At 42.4% G+C, this 16729-nt stretch overlaps 1 protein-coding gene across 8 annotated transcripts in view; it reads right to left on the minus strand.

Moving 5' to 3' along the window:
* Positions 1–10276, minus strand: part of PACSIN2 (protein kinase C and casein kinase substrate in neurons 2) — a 124905-nt gene extending 114629 nt beyond the window's left edge. For 4 of the 8 annotated variants that reach the window (XM_034783414.1, XM_034783394.1, XM_034783403.1 and 1 more), the window contains exon 1: positions 10155–10276. The gene's annotated coding sequence lies outside the window, so the exon portion shown is untranslated. Of the gene's footprint in view, positions 1–4693; positions 4771–9862; positions 10003–10112 lie in introns of those variants that run through there. The other 4 variants (XM_034783338.1, XM_034783423.1, XM_034783347.1 and 1 more) reach the window with 4 other exon arrangements.
* Between the last annotated feature and the right edge of the window lie 6453 nt (positions 10277–16729).

A 16729-nucleotide genomic window follows, 5' to 3' on the forward strand; every position in this document is an offset into this window, starting at 1 on the left:
AAGCAGTTAACAATAGTGCAATAAGTATTTAAATTTTTTTATTCATATTCAATACCTTCGATCTTTACGGATTACGGATCACATACAAAGCAAATTGTTGTTTCAATAAAACAGCAATTTACACGTGAGTATTTTTATACATTTTCTTACATATCTACCATACGTTTCTGTGTCTCTAGTGCTTACTAATAATAAAATCGTAGCAGGCTTGTTTCGGTTTTTGAAGTGTACTATTTGAAGTGTACAGTCAATATATTTGTCATATTTTTTATTACAATATTAACGAAAACGGGAATGAAATCGTAAAAAAACTGTTAACTATTAACATTTATTTATATCTATCAAATCATCTGTGTTAATTGGTAAATAAGGCGTGTGTTAATAAGGAACAATTATTTAAATAAGGGCAAACTAAATTAAAACTATTAACTGATTTTTAATTGCATATTGATTATTTTTTAATAAATTATTTCTTAGATAAATTTAGTTTGATATTTGACAGTTTAATATCAAATACATATATCTAATGCTGAGCAAAGAACAAAACCCAGTTTATTAGTTTCATTAGTATTTTAGTTTGGTTGTCTTTTGCCATCTTACGCAAAAAACACTGTATACCTGATGTCGTGGGCGATATTCTAATAACACATCTTTCTTTACTATATTGTAGGACGTAGGTAGAAATATAGATACATAAAAGAACACAAATTTGTCACTGCATCTTTCTGTTTGTTCGCTTAAAGAAGGTAGATTTCCAGGGGGGCGCTGAGTAATTTTTTTTCTGAAAAGGGGGCGGTAGGCCAAATAAGTTTGGGAACCTCTGGCTTAGATAAAACAACAAAACAAATTTATTAACTACAGAAAGATAAAATGATTACAAGTAATGAGGCATAAAAGTCAGAATTGTTAACAAAGAAAATAAGATAAAATGCAAACTAACACCTAATTTAGCAAGCTAAATGGATTCAAAGCAAAGTTTTTTCTCACCAGGCCAGGACCCCTCCCCCTGTTCAGTGTCTCTTAAGGTACAGTATGGAGGAGAGAGGTAATTTGTGTTGTGTGTGTTCTCTATTCTTACACCATTCTCCCCTCTTTGAGGATTATCTCCAGCACAGCGGGGGGGGGGGGGGTAGGTGGGAGAGAGGTAGAAATGGAGGGGCACACGAACACCACCTCCAGTGTAGTTCTTGCTTACACCCTTCTTCCTGAAAAACAATGGCCATTTAATTAGGTAATGATCCACTTGACTTTGTTGACACCTGGCTTGGGAGTTGGTTTGTCTTTTGTTTCTGAGGAAGTAGTTTGTGCCTGCTCTTCTGAACTTGGAGCATGTTACAGCAATGTTATAAATTTGCATACAGTGTTTATACATATATTTTATCAGGACAATAATTTTCAGTAAATCATGAGTTTTCAAATGATACTTCATAAGGCATACTTGGTATAAAATTTATAATAGTCTTGTAAAACTATGAATATAGTGGTATAGTCTGTCACAAGGGTAAAGCAAAAATATCCTCCAGTAAGGTAAAGGTTTCAGTCCTTCCTAGAGTTCAAGGAGTCTTGGAGGTCAGGACTAGTGTATCTGGTGTGTCCAATGATCTAGCATTCATAGGTTCCCAAAGTGCTGGAACCACAGACCAGAAGTCCAACATGGAGCTCCCAGTTGGAACTGGAGGGTGCCTATCTGATCCTTCTTCCTTCGTGCCTTCCCTTCCCGGACAAAAGATTTGTATGGACCTAGACCTTTAGGGCCCATATACAAGGACTCAGCCAACTTGGACCAAGATGGGGTGGAATCCTCTCTCAGAGGCAGTTCGGAATGGTGATTTTTCCTTATACTTATGTTCATAGTCCATACTCTTCTGAGAGGGTTTCTGAGGTTTGATGGTTTTTGTCTCTGCTCCAGAACTCATGCTCGAAGAGAAACACTGCTCAGTATTTGAGGTTGCTGCACGAAGACAGTCTCCTCAGCCTGGATCTGACTGGAGTCTCATGGCCTTATCTCCACGGGGTGTTTCTGTACATGGAGCTCTTAATCCCTCATGAGTTCAGGGAGGGAAGGAACGGCATACGCTGAAACTGGCAGCAACGTGAGCCTCCCCAAGACAGTATTGGTGTTCATCGCTCATAGAGCAGGATATACCATTCTTAAACTCCAGGAATCTGGGTATAGCCCTTATTTGTGGAGAGAATCTTCCCAAGGCAGAACGGGACTAGACAACTCTATACAAAAAACACTAAGTCTAATCTTACTAAAAACTATGTATATTTACAGTTTCTGTAATAGAGGAGGATTGTAAAGGATTCAGGTGATTTCGACTCAAACCATGCGGTAGTGAAGAAACCGGAAAGGCACTGGCCCACACCGTCATTTATGCCCTCAGTTCAGAGGACAAGAATGGCAACTGGATAGGCGCAGATCAACAGATACTACTTGCTACAAGTCTCCAGTCTCAGGCTCATCCATATCCATGAGTGCAATACACATAGAGACCAGTGCTCAAAGAACTGTCCTTCGCATTGGTAGGCTTGAATATAGCCTCCAACTGTTAATGATTAAAAATAGTAAAATAGAAGAATTTTAATCTGGCTTTAACTGAAATCTCAGTGCAATTTTACTTGTGCAGCTGCTAGGGTGCCTTCATAGACTGTTTAGTGTTTACTTTAATGCATAGCATTTGTAAGATACACAAGCCAAGAATACTTCGCTGTAAACACATACATGCACACAGCTCTTTACAACTAAAGATTTTTAGCAAGAAACTGTTGAAGGCTTTTTTCCTTTATACTTCAAATTTCATTCAGCTGGGGAGTGGGGAGGAAAAATCATTTGTCAGTTCCAGTTTCTGGTTCTCAAGCATTAGTAGAATACTGCAGGGTTCCATGAGTACAATAGGTTTTGCATGCCGTCAGTTTTGTGAGTTTTGGATCTGAACTATTCTCAGCATCCTTTTAGTTCACAGTACAGAGTTTTAACAACTTTTGACCTATTATATGGTGTTATGCATTTCAATTCAGTGAAGACCCAATAAATGCATAATAATTCAAAAATTAAAGCAAACTCAGATCTAAGTTTTTTTGTTTGTTTTTGTAAGAAAATGAATTTCTAGGTGATAGGATGACATGCTTTCTACTCTGCAAGAGATGTCCATTCTTCTAACCTATTGGTAGAGAACATTATCTGCAGCCTCTAACATATAGTTATGCTGGAAGGTGTTAACTGCAGGTCTCATCTACAGATAATCACAGACCTGATTAAAGCTGCTGGATGTGCTAATCAGCCATCTTTCAGGTGAAGCAGAAGGAGCAATTAAGCCCCTTTTATACAGTTGTAACTGGTAACAGGGGCCACCATCCAAAGTAATGGGCCACATGGCAAGGCCTGATAAGAAGCTAAGCCATGTGAGCCAAGAAGTTCCTTGATTGCAAATACAGGGAATAAGGAACTGTTTACTTCTCTCTCACACAGCTTGCAAAACAGCTGAAAGTGAGAGAAGCAGTTGCGAGCATAACCCTGAGAAGGAGCAGAGAGACAGAGTTCCTCAGGGCAAAGAACTCGGAGAGGCAAGGCTGGAAATTGTGAGCAAGGAAACTGCCTGCTGTGTGCTTCTATTGTTTTAGGAGAAACAGGATTTTGTTTCTATTTTTTTGCAAATAAATAGAATTGCAGCAAAGAATATACCCAACTCATCAATTTGTTATCCTAATGGAAACTACCTGGGCAAAGTGGGGAATATTAGCTAACTGCTTGGGCCAGAAGGGTCTTCAGCTGCAGACATACTCCACATCTCACATTCTAGGAGGTTAAACTTCCTTTGAAGGGCAATTAACTGCTTGATTTTTTTTTCATTTGTCAAGGTATCTGTGTGTGTTTAAATGCCACAAACCTGACCATGTTCTCAAAATATTTTTTTAATACACAAGGATTAAACAGAGGGTCTTTTATAAAGTAAATGGGATCCATCCTCAGTCCCTACAGTTAAAAACAACTGGTTTCTACTATTGTGGAACAAGAGTGCCATCTCAGCATGGAATGAGATAAGTATCTTGAAAGATAATTCCACCTGGTGAAGTTGACCTTGAAGAGTACCCCACTGTCAACATGGTACAAAGAAACAAGTCAATCAAATTCATAAGTCAGATGTTTGTGCTATTGCCATCACATCAAAGACATGATACTATAGACACAATGAGTATCAAGTTACTGCAAATAAATCACTTTGTAGTGAAGATTACAATAACATCACATTCATTCAATTTCAGGATTGTAGGAATCTTATACTTTGCAATTAGAGTCCAAAATGATTCCCAGGTACACCTCTACCTCGATATAATGCCACCCGATATAACACGAATTCGGATATAACACGGTAAAGCAGTGCTCCGGGGGGGGGGGCTGCGCACTCCGGTGGATCAAAGCAAGTTCGATATAACGCGTTTTCACCTATAATGCGGTAAGATTTTTTGGCTCCCAAGGACAGCGTTATATCGAGGTAGAGGTGTATATGGATAGTGATTGCTGTCAGAAGATTTTAAACATTTTTTTTTCCCCCCAAAAGGAGTTTACAATATTACTGATTACCTAGGAACTTTGCACATATTCCTGTGGAATCCGTTTCTCCTTTGTTATGAATCTGTAAGTATATCCCATAAAGGAATGTTGAAAAGAGAAATTAGTTTCAACACTGACCTGTTACATGTAAAATAGGATTGGAACTGTGCTTTGAGGTGCTTTTTCCATTCCATCTGCTCGCTTCCTTTCCATTCCTGAAGTAGTGAATAATAAACTAGGTTACCATACTTTCTTTCCCCCTTTACTATTGGGCAGAGAGCAAAGAGACTTTAGATGCTTTTCTCAATTGCCAGCATGATCACAAATGTGGTATCTGAGCCAGGACATTTTTTAAATATTTGCATGATTTAAACTGTTGAACCAAATATCATCACAAAGCCTTAGAGAAATTTTATTTTTTCCTCAGATGTAGCTCAACTATTTACTGTTGAATTCTTATCCATACATATTTCTACACCTGTTTATCAATAAGGGCTGGGTGCCTTCTCAAATATTGACACATCCTGTCCACTCAATATCACACTATGCCCATGTGCAATAGCTGACAATAGCTCATCAAGCAGACAGAATTGCTCAAATTATTTTAAGTGCATACTAAGGGAGGTTCTGCATTTACGCACCACAGAAATTCTGTCCTGTTGTCCTGATTCTACCCCAACCTTTTCTTTTCAAACATGTCTCCCTGCAGGATATCAGATAAAAGAACAATGAGAGTCAAGATAAGGTGACCTTTGCGTTAACAACAGATCCTAAACTAATTGTATTTCATTGAATACCCACAGTAGGTTGTCTGCCTTCTCAAGTTCAACTTCAATCAAAATAATTTCTCAATCCTGATGAGTTAATCATCCAGACAACATATACATTTCAGCACAGTATTAAAATCACAGTTCCACCTAAACAGATTCAGTGTTTAGCTGTATCTCAGAACACAAGTACATCAGTATTGTGATTTACTGATCTATTCCCCTTCATGTGCCAAAAAGAAATTCCTCATGATTTCAAGTTAAGCTCAAACTAATAATTTGTTTGAACGGAAAAACTAGTTAATATTAAACAAAACCTAATAAATAACTAGTACCTGTGAAAACTCTTTAGCTAAGCACAGCTTTTTAGCATATTAATTTCTGTATGACAACAAGGACAATTTGCTCATTTCCCTCAGTACGCCTATAAATCAAATTAAAGGAGCACCCTTCAAAGTAAATGCACCAACATTTCCCAAATGTGTTGGGTAAAGGGAGTTTAATGCAGCCAGATAAATAGCTCTTGAAAAAATGAGCACAGAAAATATTGATTCTTGGAAACTAACCTATTGTGCATTTGAAACTGCACTAATACATAATTCACTAGTATGATCTGTATATTTAATGAGAGAGTGGAAGACAAGTTTAAAAATTACATTAATGACAGATAGCATGAGAGGATAAAATAATAGTTATTGAATAGGACCACTTATTTCATGCAACCTCAAAGGGCATTCTAGGCATCAAACCATTGAAATGTTAGTTAGAGTTAGGAATTGAGGAAGTTATTACACAAAGATTTATCTGAAATAATTGGCCACAGTCTGAAGTACATAAAGAAAGTTCTAGCATTCCAACAGCAGAAAATTACTCTATAGCTGTTTTGCTTAGCCCCTATAGCTGGGGTCAGCAACCTTTCAGAAGTGGTGTGCCGAGTCTTCATTTATTCACTCTAATTTAAGGTTTTGCGTGCCAGTAATACATTTTAGTGTTTTTAGAAGGTCTCTTTCTATAAGTCTATAATATATAACTAAACTATTGTATGTAAAGTAAATAAGGTTTTTAAAATGTTTAAGAAGCTTCATTTAACATTAAATTAAAATGCAGAGCCCCCGGCCCGGTGGCCAGGACCCGGGCAGTGTGAGTGCCACTGAAAATCAGCTCGCGTGCCGCCTTTGGCATGCATGCCATAATTTGCCTACCCCTGCCCTATAGGCTCTCCTGACCATAGGATGATTTTTGGGTGACAGAGGTGCCATGTAGCTCTATGTCACCCCCTCTCAATGGCCAACACAGAAGACATGACATTTAGGGCACCTTGTGCCATTTTCAACAACCCAGAATCAGAAGAGAACACAAGTAAGGTAAGGACATCTTTGCATATGACCCTCCTGAGCTCAGTCAGTCACTATCTGAAACTACTTTTTCCAGGTATGAGTCCAAGTAACTAAGAGACTGAAAACGGTTTTAAAAAAAATAAAATAATCAACATACTCACAGATAGCTAAAAGAAATTGTTGCATTATTACCCAGATTTCTTAGGGGAGCTTCTACATTAACAAAAGACAGCACAATGAATATCAAGTTACTGCATACTTTCATTCTGTGGACCACTTTGTAATTAAGCCTCTCCCTCAAGGACTGTCTACCTTCCCAAATCTGACCCTTGGTTCTCAAATATTTTATTCTATGAAAAAAGAATAGTGGTTCATAAACCCAAGCCTGAGAACCACTGGTATAAACAACAAGCAGACACCCTAAGGCCTTGGCTACATTGGCGGTGTACTGCGCTGCAACTTGCTGCGCTCAGGGGTGTGAAAAAACACTCCCCTTAGCGCAGCGAGTACAGCACTGTAAAGCGCCAGTGTAATCAGAGCCTGCAACGCTGCACGCTCGCTCGCAGCGCTGCAAGCTATTCCCCTTGGAGAGGTGGAGTACATACAGTGCTGCAAGAGAATTAAATTCATACGTTTTTCTGAAAAAGTTATTTCTAGACATTCACAGATCAAATATTTTGCCAAGACGACCACCGCATAAATTCCTACATTGTATGACATAGCATAAACTGAAAGTCATTATATAAATGTACTTACAGAGTCAAAGTAAACAAAAGACTAAAATAAAAAATAAAATGAGATGTACAATGCTGGAGAGTACTATTGCCACCTACTTCGACAACTCATGAATTATGCAGGCCTTCCCAGATACCCAAACACATGTGGCTAAAAAAAGATTTACATCATCTATGTCCACACGGGCATACATCACTAGCCAAACACCACCCACACAGTTAAAACAATCATATTTGTTAATTCAGCATTAGCTATCACTGATATAGATCCTTAGGCATATGCATTTTTGGTGGGAGGGAGCCTTGAGCAGAGAAAAAAAGATGCTACCAAAACTTTATTTCAAGATAGGTTTTTGATTTAGTTGGGGATTGGTCCTGCTTTGAGCAGGGGGTTGGACTAGGTGACCTCCTGAGGTCCCTTCCAACCCTGATATTCTATGACTCTATGAAGTGTGTCAACCATTAATAGACTGCTTCATCACAAACTATGTGTGTGTACGCTGTCTTATTTCAAAGGTATTGCTGCTTGACCAGTGGTATGAAGCTGCATTCCCCAAGCAATCTTTACTTTTAAGTTAAGTAAACACACTCTTGTTTAAGCTAGTTTAGTCATAGCTAGAAGAACATAGAATAAATGTATTCTCTTCTGAGACAAAAATGTAAGTCTGATAAGTAATTCCAGACAGAGATAAAGTGTGGTATGGAGGATAAGCCAATCATCAAATTTAATACTTAAAAACATAATTAAGAAGACCTGCTCTATATGCTTACTGTACAATGTGCATGCTGCCTTCTAATTTCAGTTTAAAGATGAGAAATCAAACTAAGTCAGTTATGTTTGTTTCACCCCAAAGAGAGCAAAAAAACAAGTTTTTTCCCTAGCTTGTCTTAATTATATTAAACGAGTTTAATAAAGAGACCAACAGAAAACCTACGTCATCACAGTATTTACTCTCATTTCTCAAATATCATCACCTTCATCAACAGCTTAATATTAGCAAAACATTAGTACATAACCTTTTTGAACTATTGGCCTTGTATTTTAGTTGGCATAACCTTGCACAGTAGCTGGCCAAGCCCTGATTAAGGTTCAAACAACCACAAAGGAAAGTTTCCAATGGAGAACAAGAGAAAACAGTCCTATTAGCTACCTTTCAACTAGTTTGTGGATGGGAGTCAGGTGTAGATAGTATCAGGAGGTAGCTGTGTTAGTCTGTATCCACAAAAACAACAAGGAGTCCGGTGGCACTGAAGAAGTGATGTTTTTTACCCACAAAAGCTTATGCCCAAATAAATCTGTTAGTCTTCCAGATGTAGATAGGAGCACATTAAGAACACTTCACACAGCACTCTGACTTGTTTACCAAGCTATGGGGGAAAAGACTTATCAAACTTATTGGAATAATTATAGGCTAAATGAATTTACATTCTGGGTTTAAAATACTTTAATCAGTCTATGATTTTAATCAGAAGGGTGGGCCACCAAGAAAGCTGAATGTTTTAAACTGTGTAAATGAGTATCTGGGGCTACTTTCACATGTTTCTAGTCTCCTTTGCTCTTAAAGAGAGAGAAAGCAGAGGGAAGCATATAGACTGGGCATACCTGCTTCTGACTACCTTCAACCAGAGTTAAACCAACTGGCTGGGAAAGACAGATACAGCCAGACAGATACTGTAGATACCAGTCAGTCTCAGTGGGCTTGACCCATATTAAAGAGACTCTGGCTGCTCACTTCCAACAAAGTCAAAAGATGTTTCACTGTGTAGGATGATGTGATCTGATTCTTCCTGGCGAAAAGGAACATACAGGAAAGGGGGTGACAGAAGGCAGCACAGCCTAGTTGTGTCATTAGCGGTATTCATAAGACACCATCCACTCTCAAATTCAAGTCTCCTTGGAGAATTACACTTGCCCATTTTATTTGTGGGGTGTCTGGGTAGTGCAGGGATCACTACCAGATACTGCATTACATTTTCTTAGGATTTGGGGGGCAAGCACTTTAGTTTTAGGGGTTCTTCCCCCCTCCCTACCAAATGGCTCACTAAATTTCACCAAGCAGCTCTCACCTTCCCTGGTACAGAATCAGAGCCTTCCCAATGTCATCCTCCTGGCCCCCTGTAGCTCTGCCCTCCCCAAACTTCCCCAAGGGAAGCTTCACCTTCCCCAGCTCGGCTACCCCAGATTGTGGGCCAGGGAGAGGAGTGACCCTGCAACCCCAGTGCTGAACAGAAACAAGACAGTGGGTCAAAGAAGCAGAGAAAATGTGCAGCAATCAAAATACATTCCCCCTCTGCTCCCATCCACCACCTCCCCCCTCTAAACTCCCAGCTCCTTCGCCCCCCAGCACCTCGCCACCCCCACTCAGGCACAAGCTGCTCCCCTCCTCGAGCTCAGCGGCTGGGAGCCCCCCCCCCAGGTTTGCCAGTTTTGGTCGGACCTATTCCTGGGGGTTTCCTCACAGGACACACCCTTTATTTCCTGGAGACTGGAGGACACTCCCGGAGACTCAGGAACCCGCCCCGCGCGAGCCCGGCCGCCGGATGACACCGGGTCACGGCGGCGGGGAGGAGGCAGCCCTGGGGCCGGCGAGTGCCTCTGCAGCCCCATCACTACCCCCGGGGGGGGGGGGCGCTCACCGGCCGCCCGGGCCCCGCCCCTCCAGGATGACCCAGCCGGAGGTGGTAGTGGGGGGCTGCGCACCACCTCCTCCTTCCCTACCGGCAGCGAGGTACGAGTCCCGCCCGGCGGCGCGTCCCTCACCTTCGGCTGCTCCCCGTCTCCTCTGCGGCGGGTCGGGGTCGGGCGGGAAGGTCCCTGCTTCGCTCGGCTCCAACCGAACCAACTGTCGCCCACCCAACTTGCGCCAGCCTGCGAGCCACGAGCTCCCATTGGCTGCCGCACAGCGGTCTCTTGATTGGACAAGGAAAGCTACGTGTAAACCCGCTTCCCGGTAGAGCAGGACAGAATGCCATTGGCTCATTCTCCTGTCGATCAAAATCACTTCCTCGGCAAAGAAATCTGAGGAAGTGGAGGGACGGAGGCAGAATGAGTTGAAAGTCAGAGGGGTGGGTGAGTGGTTAGCGCGCCAGACGGTGAACGTGTAGCTCCCGGGTTCTAACCTACCCGTCCTCTTGTTGCTAACATAAAATAAAAGCTTGTCTAGCTGCGAGCCTGAAGATACTTTACCTGATGGCAAAGTGCTCAGAAAATAAACACTTTAAAAAAATGCCATTGTGTTAACTAAGTTTCTTACAGAATCAATAGCTGGCCCACCATTGATAATTTAATATTACTATTTAGATGTTACTAATACTGTTATTAATTCTGTACCTTCTCAGATAGTGTTAACATACAGATCTCAGGGTTAGAACTCACAGAAAGAGAAGCTTCTTCTTTAATCTTGATCATCTAATCAAAATATTATACATTTCTATAGTACTCTTCATGCTAAAAAATCCTAACACTTTGCCTACCACACAAATGCAGCCAGTTCTCTCTGATGAACATGGCTGCTCTCTAATGGCACAGAAGTAATACTGCGCAATATTTTAGCATCAGAAGCAAAGAAAAATGTCATGTCCAATATTAAGTACCGTGGGAATGTAGAAAAGCAAAATTTAATTTTCCTGAACTGGAATTTGATCAAGAGTTAAAAAGTGTTAGGAAATTTTTAATGACCCCAAAAGGTCAAGACCTCAATTTTGCTTTTCATCCTAAGGATGCCTCCTTCAGTAACACAGTGCCCCCCCTCCTGTCTGACAACCAAAGCCCATAATTAGGACCCTACCAAATTCAGGGTCCTTTTTGGTCAATTTCATGGTCATAGGATTTAAAAAATAGTAAATTTCATGATTTAGGCTATTTAAATCTGAAATTTCATGGTGTTATAATTGTAGGGTCTCTGACCCAAAAAGGAGTTGCAGGGGGGTTGCAAGGTTATTATAGGAGGGGTTGCGGTACTGCTACCCTTACTTCTGCGCTGCTGGTGGTGGCAGCACTGCCTTCAGAACTAGGCAGCTGAGAGTGGCCGCTGCTAGCTGGGAGCCCAGCTCTGAAGACAGAGCCGCCGCCAACAGCAGCACATAAGGATGGCATGGTATGGTATTGCCACCCTTACTTCGGCACTGCTGCCTCCAAAGCTGGGCCTTCAGTCAACAACTTCCACATTCTGGTTGCCCAGCTCTGAAGGCAGCGCACAAATAAAGGTGGCAATACCACAACCCCCATAAAATAACCTTGTGACCTCCCTGCAATTCCCCAGTTTGAGAAACGCTGGTTCCCCACCATGAAATCTGTATAATACAGGGGAAAAGTGCACACAAGACCAGATTTCATGGTCCGTGACGTGTTTTTCATGGCCGAGAATTTGGTAGGGCCCTACCCATAATGCACAGAGAAACAAAATGCATGGGCCTTAGTGTTCCTGTCAGTTAACTACATGTGAGATTGAGGTTGTCCTTGAACAAGTCACCTTTAAAATAATATTCTTTGGTTATTCTTCTATCACTAGAGGTGCACTGTACTTGAATAGTATTTACCATTGATAAAACTCTTCTGCTACGGCTGTTCCTGCCATTGCAAACCTATTTATTTTAAACAGGGGAAGAGCATTTCCTCTTAAGTCCAGCCCAAAGGCTACGGTAATCACATCATCTTAATTTCCTCCCTCCATCCTGTTTTCTCTTGTCTCTCATTAGGAGTCCCATGTTTTTAACTCTTTTTTTCCCCTTAAGTTTTAAAAATTCTCCTCCCACCTGCTGCACTTACTGCCAGCCTGCCTACAACGTTCTCACACTGCACAGTTTGGTTTGGATGTAGGAGTACAGGATCGGCTCCTAGGGCTATGATACAGCTCTATAGTTCCTCATTCTATTATGGCACTTTTTGTCACAAAAGTGAGTATTATAGTCTTCTGTCAATGCATGTGCATAACTCGTTAATATCAATTAGAGTTACATATGTTCTCTGAGGGTGAAATTTATCCTAGTGCAGTGGCACACACACAAGGCACTCTGCAACTTTTAAGCAACGCTTCAGTGAGGAGCGTGTTATGAGGCCTCTGCACTTGGATGAATTTTACCCTCACAAGATATATCCCCAGAAATATGATTCAGATTCATTATAGTCATAGGACTTAATTTGATATTGGTTAGGAAAAGGTCAATGCTTCCTACATTAAAAAGAAATTGTTGCTTGCAACTTATTTGGTTACATTCTGTTTTCCATTTTGTTTTATTCCCCTGTGGAGACTGTATGTCTCAGCAGTATGAAATGAAGCTTTGTATCAATCAGTTAACTGCACAGAGGATTACAAACTGTTTCACATGATCATAAATCCAGGGCTGGTGCAAGGATATTTTGCGCCCTAGGCGAAACTTCCACCTTGCTCCCCCCCACCCCTTTGCACATCAGTTCATTGAGGGGCAAATCCCAATTAACCTTTATAGACTCCAGGGGCCCGCCTGCACAGGGGCTCCTCCCCAGACTAGGTTTCCCCCTCCCCGCCCCCTGAACTCCCCTGGAGGATGCACAGCCCCCCCACGAGCCCTCCCCACCCCACCCCGGGTCCACTCACTGGCTTTGCCGGTCTTGGGCCGCTGCAGCAGCTCGGCAGGGAGGAGCCACCTTCCGGAGGCACTGGAGAGCCTTTGCAGGGCTGCTGCCCCCGTGCGCCGCACCGGCTCTTCCATGGTTGGGGCTCACCGCCCCCGCAAGCAGGACGCTCTGGCTCTCCGGTGCCTCCGTAAGGCAGCTCCTCCCTGCCAAGCCAGGGCACTGCTTTTTAGCACCCCCAACCACTTGGAGCCCTAGGCGACCGCTTAGTTTGCCTAGTGGATGCACCAGCAAGCAAAAATCCTATTATGTTTATGGATGTGAATCAGACTTTAATTTTGCCTGAACACTACCTGAGCTAAAACTCACCTTTACCAAAGCACTTAGGCCCAGACCCCTCAAAGGGTATTTAGGCACCTAACTCCCATTGATTTCAATGCCAGTTAGGTGCCTAAATACCTTTTGAGGATCTGGGCCTTACACTTTCCTCATTCTCAATCTCCATTAGGCACTTATTTATTTCTTTAGCTAGACTGCATCATCCAAAAATGCTCTAACTTGTTAGCAGATTTAGGAAATAGAATGAACCAGAAAGTAACTGTAGTTCACTGGGCCACTCTTGAAGTCCATACTCAGGCACACTGAAGTCAAGGGGAGTTTGACTGAGTCAGAACTCTGAGACATGATTCTCCACTGCCTTGCACCTTCTGAGTCATTTGAACCCGTGCAAAATGAGTAGCAAGTGTATGTAAAACACTATCACCTGTTTCAGAGTTGCAGCCGTGTTAGTCTGTATTCGCAAAAAGAACAGGAGTACTTGTGGCACCTTAGAGACTAACAAATTTATTTGAGCATAAGCTTTCGAGGGCTACAGCCCACTTCATCAGAAGTATGCAGTGGAAAATACAGTAGGAAGATATATCAATATATATATCACCTGTGTAAGTTAAGGGATCACTCTAATTTTACACCAATGTTACAATAGTGTAAATGGCTACACAAGATGCAAGGCTGTATACAATTAGGTCCCAGGTTCATTTGCAAAAAATTCAGAGCTGACTTTTTAGCTGAAGAAGACAATTCCTCACTCATCCAAAAATCTGTCACTATGTGTGGAGTTGTACATGCCTCATTTCTTCATACACCTGTTTTTATATTGTTGGATACACTAAATTGGCCCTCCTGTGTCTTGGTGCAAAAGCAGTATGCCAGTCCCAGTCCTGCAAGCCCTCTGCATATGGAACTCAAATTACTTAAATGGTGCCTAGAGGCCTTCCAAGAGTGGGCTCCATGACCCCAATATTGTATGAATCTGAGAATTATATAGCACACTGCCAAGCTTGTGATGTCCTGAAGGTGCTTTAAAAGAATCAATAAGGATCTCTAGCTGAAGTGTACATAAATGGAATGGAAGGATGAACAGAACTGAATATTTTTAAACAACAGTTTTATGCTAAAATCTGGATGAAGATTTTTAACACTGCATATTAAGGCTGGTGTGAGATTACACTGTCAAATAACAATCACATTTACACATTTTTCAATATTTCATGTCAATTTCCCATATTTATAATAAAAGCTCTGCAAAATTACAATGACAAAATAAAAACAAAAGAAAATATAATTTAAAAGGAAAACAGAAAGAAAGAATAAAGCTACATTGAAAGAAAAAATTAAGACAATTTACATAATACATCTTAATTTAATTTAATATTTGAATGGTTGGTTGCCTTAGTGCACCATATTAAGGATTACTATTTATACTTGACTTGTGGCTAAAACCCTCTTCTGGTCATAGATTGCCTCCCACTCTTTTTTAAAGTTTGATTGTAAAGTGACAGGAAGTCTCTCAGACACCCGAGGAGGCAATAATATCATAATATAATTTTAATTGCACTTTCCCCCATTTTCTTGGGGGTGGTTTGGAAGCAATTAAAATACAGCATTGTTAAAATCATTCAGTGTATATCTTTGATCAGCTTTATTGACTTCCACGAGTTATACTAGATTTACATCTGAGCAAAATGTGTTTTTACATATAGATATATATATGTGTGTGTATATATATATGTGTGTGTGTATATATATATACACACACACACATACACACACACACACATGCACCCAGAAACCCTGATTCTGTAAACACCTATAAACATGCTTTACTTGACTTCAGCAGGACTATTCGCAGTAGTAAAGTTAAGCATGCAATTAAGAGTTTTAAGAATGAGGACCATACACATTGTACACTCACAATCTCATAACTAAATGCTCAAACAATGCCCATAAACATTTTCTCAAGTAAATTTTTCTCATTTATAAAATGTGAATTTTAGATTAAGAATCTGTTTATGTATATTCAGGCCCAGAGATCTCTGCTTTTACTGAATGAAGTGAGACACATATCTACACATATTTCTATATCTACTTGTAAGCGGGGGAATGGTCCCGCTATTGTGGGGAACTTTCCTGGCTTCTGCACTACCCCGGTGAAGTGGACTAGCGAAAGTATCTGAGTCCCCGCTCCCACTTCCTTTACCCAGAGGCCTCCCTGCCCTTGAGGGCTCCCCTTCCACTCTCCTGTCTGGCTGAGTCCTCGTAACCCCAACAAGGCTGGGCCCAGGATTCCTGGGGGGCTCGACCCCCAACCCTGCTGTGGTCACCTAGGACAGGGGCTAGGGTGTCCCCACTTCGGGGTACTCTCTCTGCACTGGGCACCTCCCTGACCCACTGATTATTCCATACAATTTAAAGCAAATACAAGTTGTTTAATTAACAATTAATTTTAAAAAAGAATAAGGAAAAATGGGAAAGGTTAAAGGAAAACACATCACCCTGCTCTGTGGCAGAGAACATTACAAACAGTGTCTCTGGAACGTCAGGGCAGTTCAGTCTGTTCCTTGTAGGTCCCAGGCCTGCTTCTCAGGCCCTGTCTGTGCTGCAGGGACGCTGTGGGTTGGACACTTGCTCTGGTGGTGGCCACATGCTCTCAGGCTCTAGGTGGCAGGACCCTTCTTCCCAGCGTCGCCCCTGCCTGGTCGGGGTTATGATCCCCCTGCAAGTCTGGCCTGCAAGGCCTCTTGGCTGAGGCGTCTCCCTGTGCTGGGCCCACTGCCCAGGGTTCCCCTCACTCTCCCCAACTGCTCACCACACTCGGACTGCACACGGCTCCGGACTGCCCCAGCCCCAGCCCCAGCTCCAGCTCCAGCTCCAGCTCCACTCTGCCTCAGCACGGCTGCTGCTGCTGCTCTGCCTTCAGCTCCCTGGGCTGCTTCTCTGGCCTCTCTGGCTCTGGTTGCTGCAGCTCTGCCCCCAGCACAGCTCTGCTCTGCAGGCTGCTTCTGTGACTCTGCTCCCAGCTCTGACCTGCTTCCTGGCTGCTTGTCTGGCCCCTCTGGCTCTGGTTGCTACAGCTCTGCTATCTCTGGGCTGTGCTCTGGCTTTGGGGCTGCAGCTCTGCTCCCAGCAGCTTAGCTCGGGCCCCTGCTCTCTCCTTAGCTCGGCCCCACTCTGTCTGACTCAGGCCATTCCAGTTCACACGGAGGACGGGACCCCCCCAGCCTCCTGACTCTCTGATTAGCCTGCCCGCCCTGTCAATCAGGCTGATCTGGAGCATTGGCCTCTCCCCATTGTTCCTGGGGACAGTCAGTCTCAGGCTCCTGATTTGCCATCGACCCTTCCCCTTTTAGTGCTGGGAGCTAGCCAACCAAAACACCCCCACTGAGTGTTAGTAAGGGGGCAACAGTCCCCTTACATACTGACAGATTGAGTGGATCCTAGAC

Source organism: Trachemys scripta, chromosome 1 (assembly GCF_013100865.1).
Source record: "Trachemys scripta elegans isolate TJP31775 chromosome 1, CAS_Tse_1.0, whole genome shotgun sequence".
Lineage (NCBI taxonomy): Eukaryota > Metazoa > Chordata > Testudines > Emydidae > Trachemys > Trachemys scripta.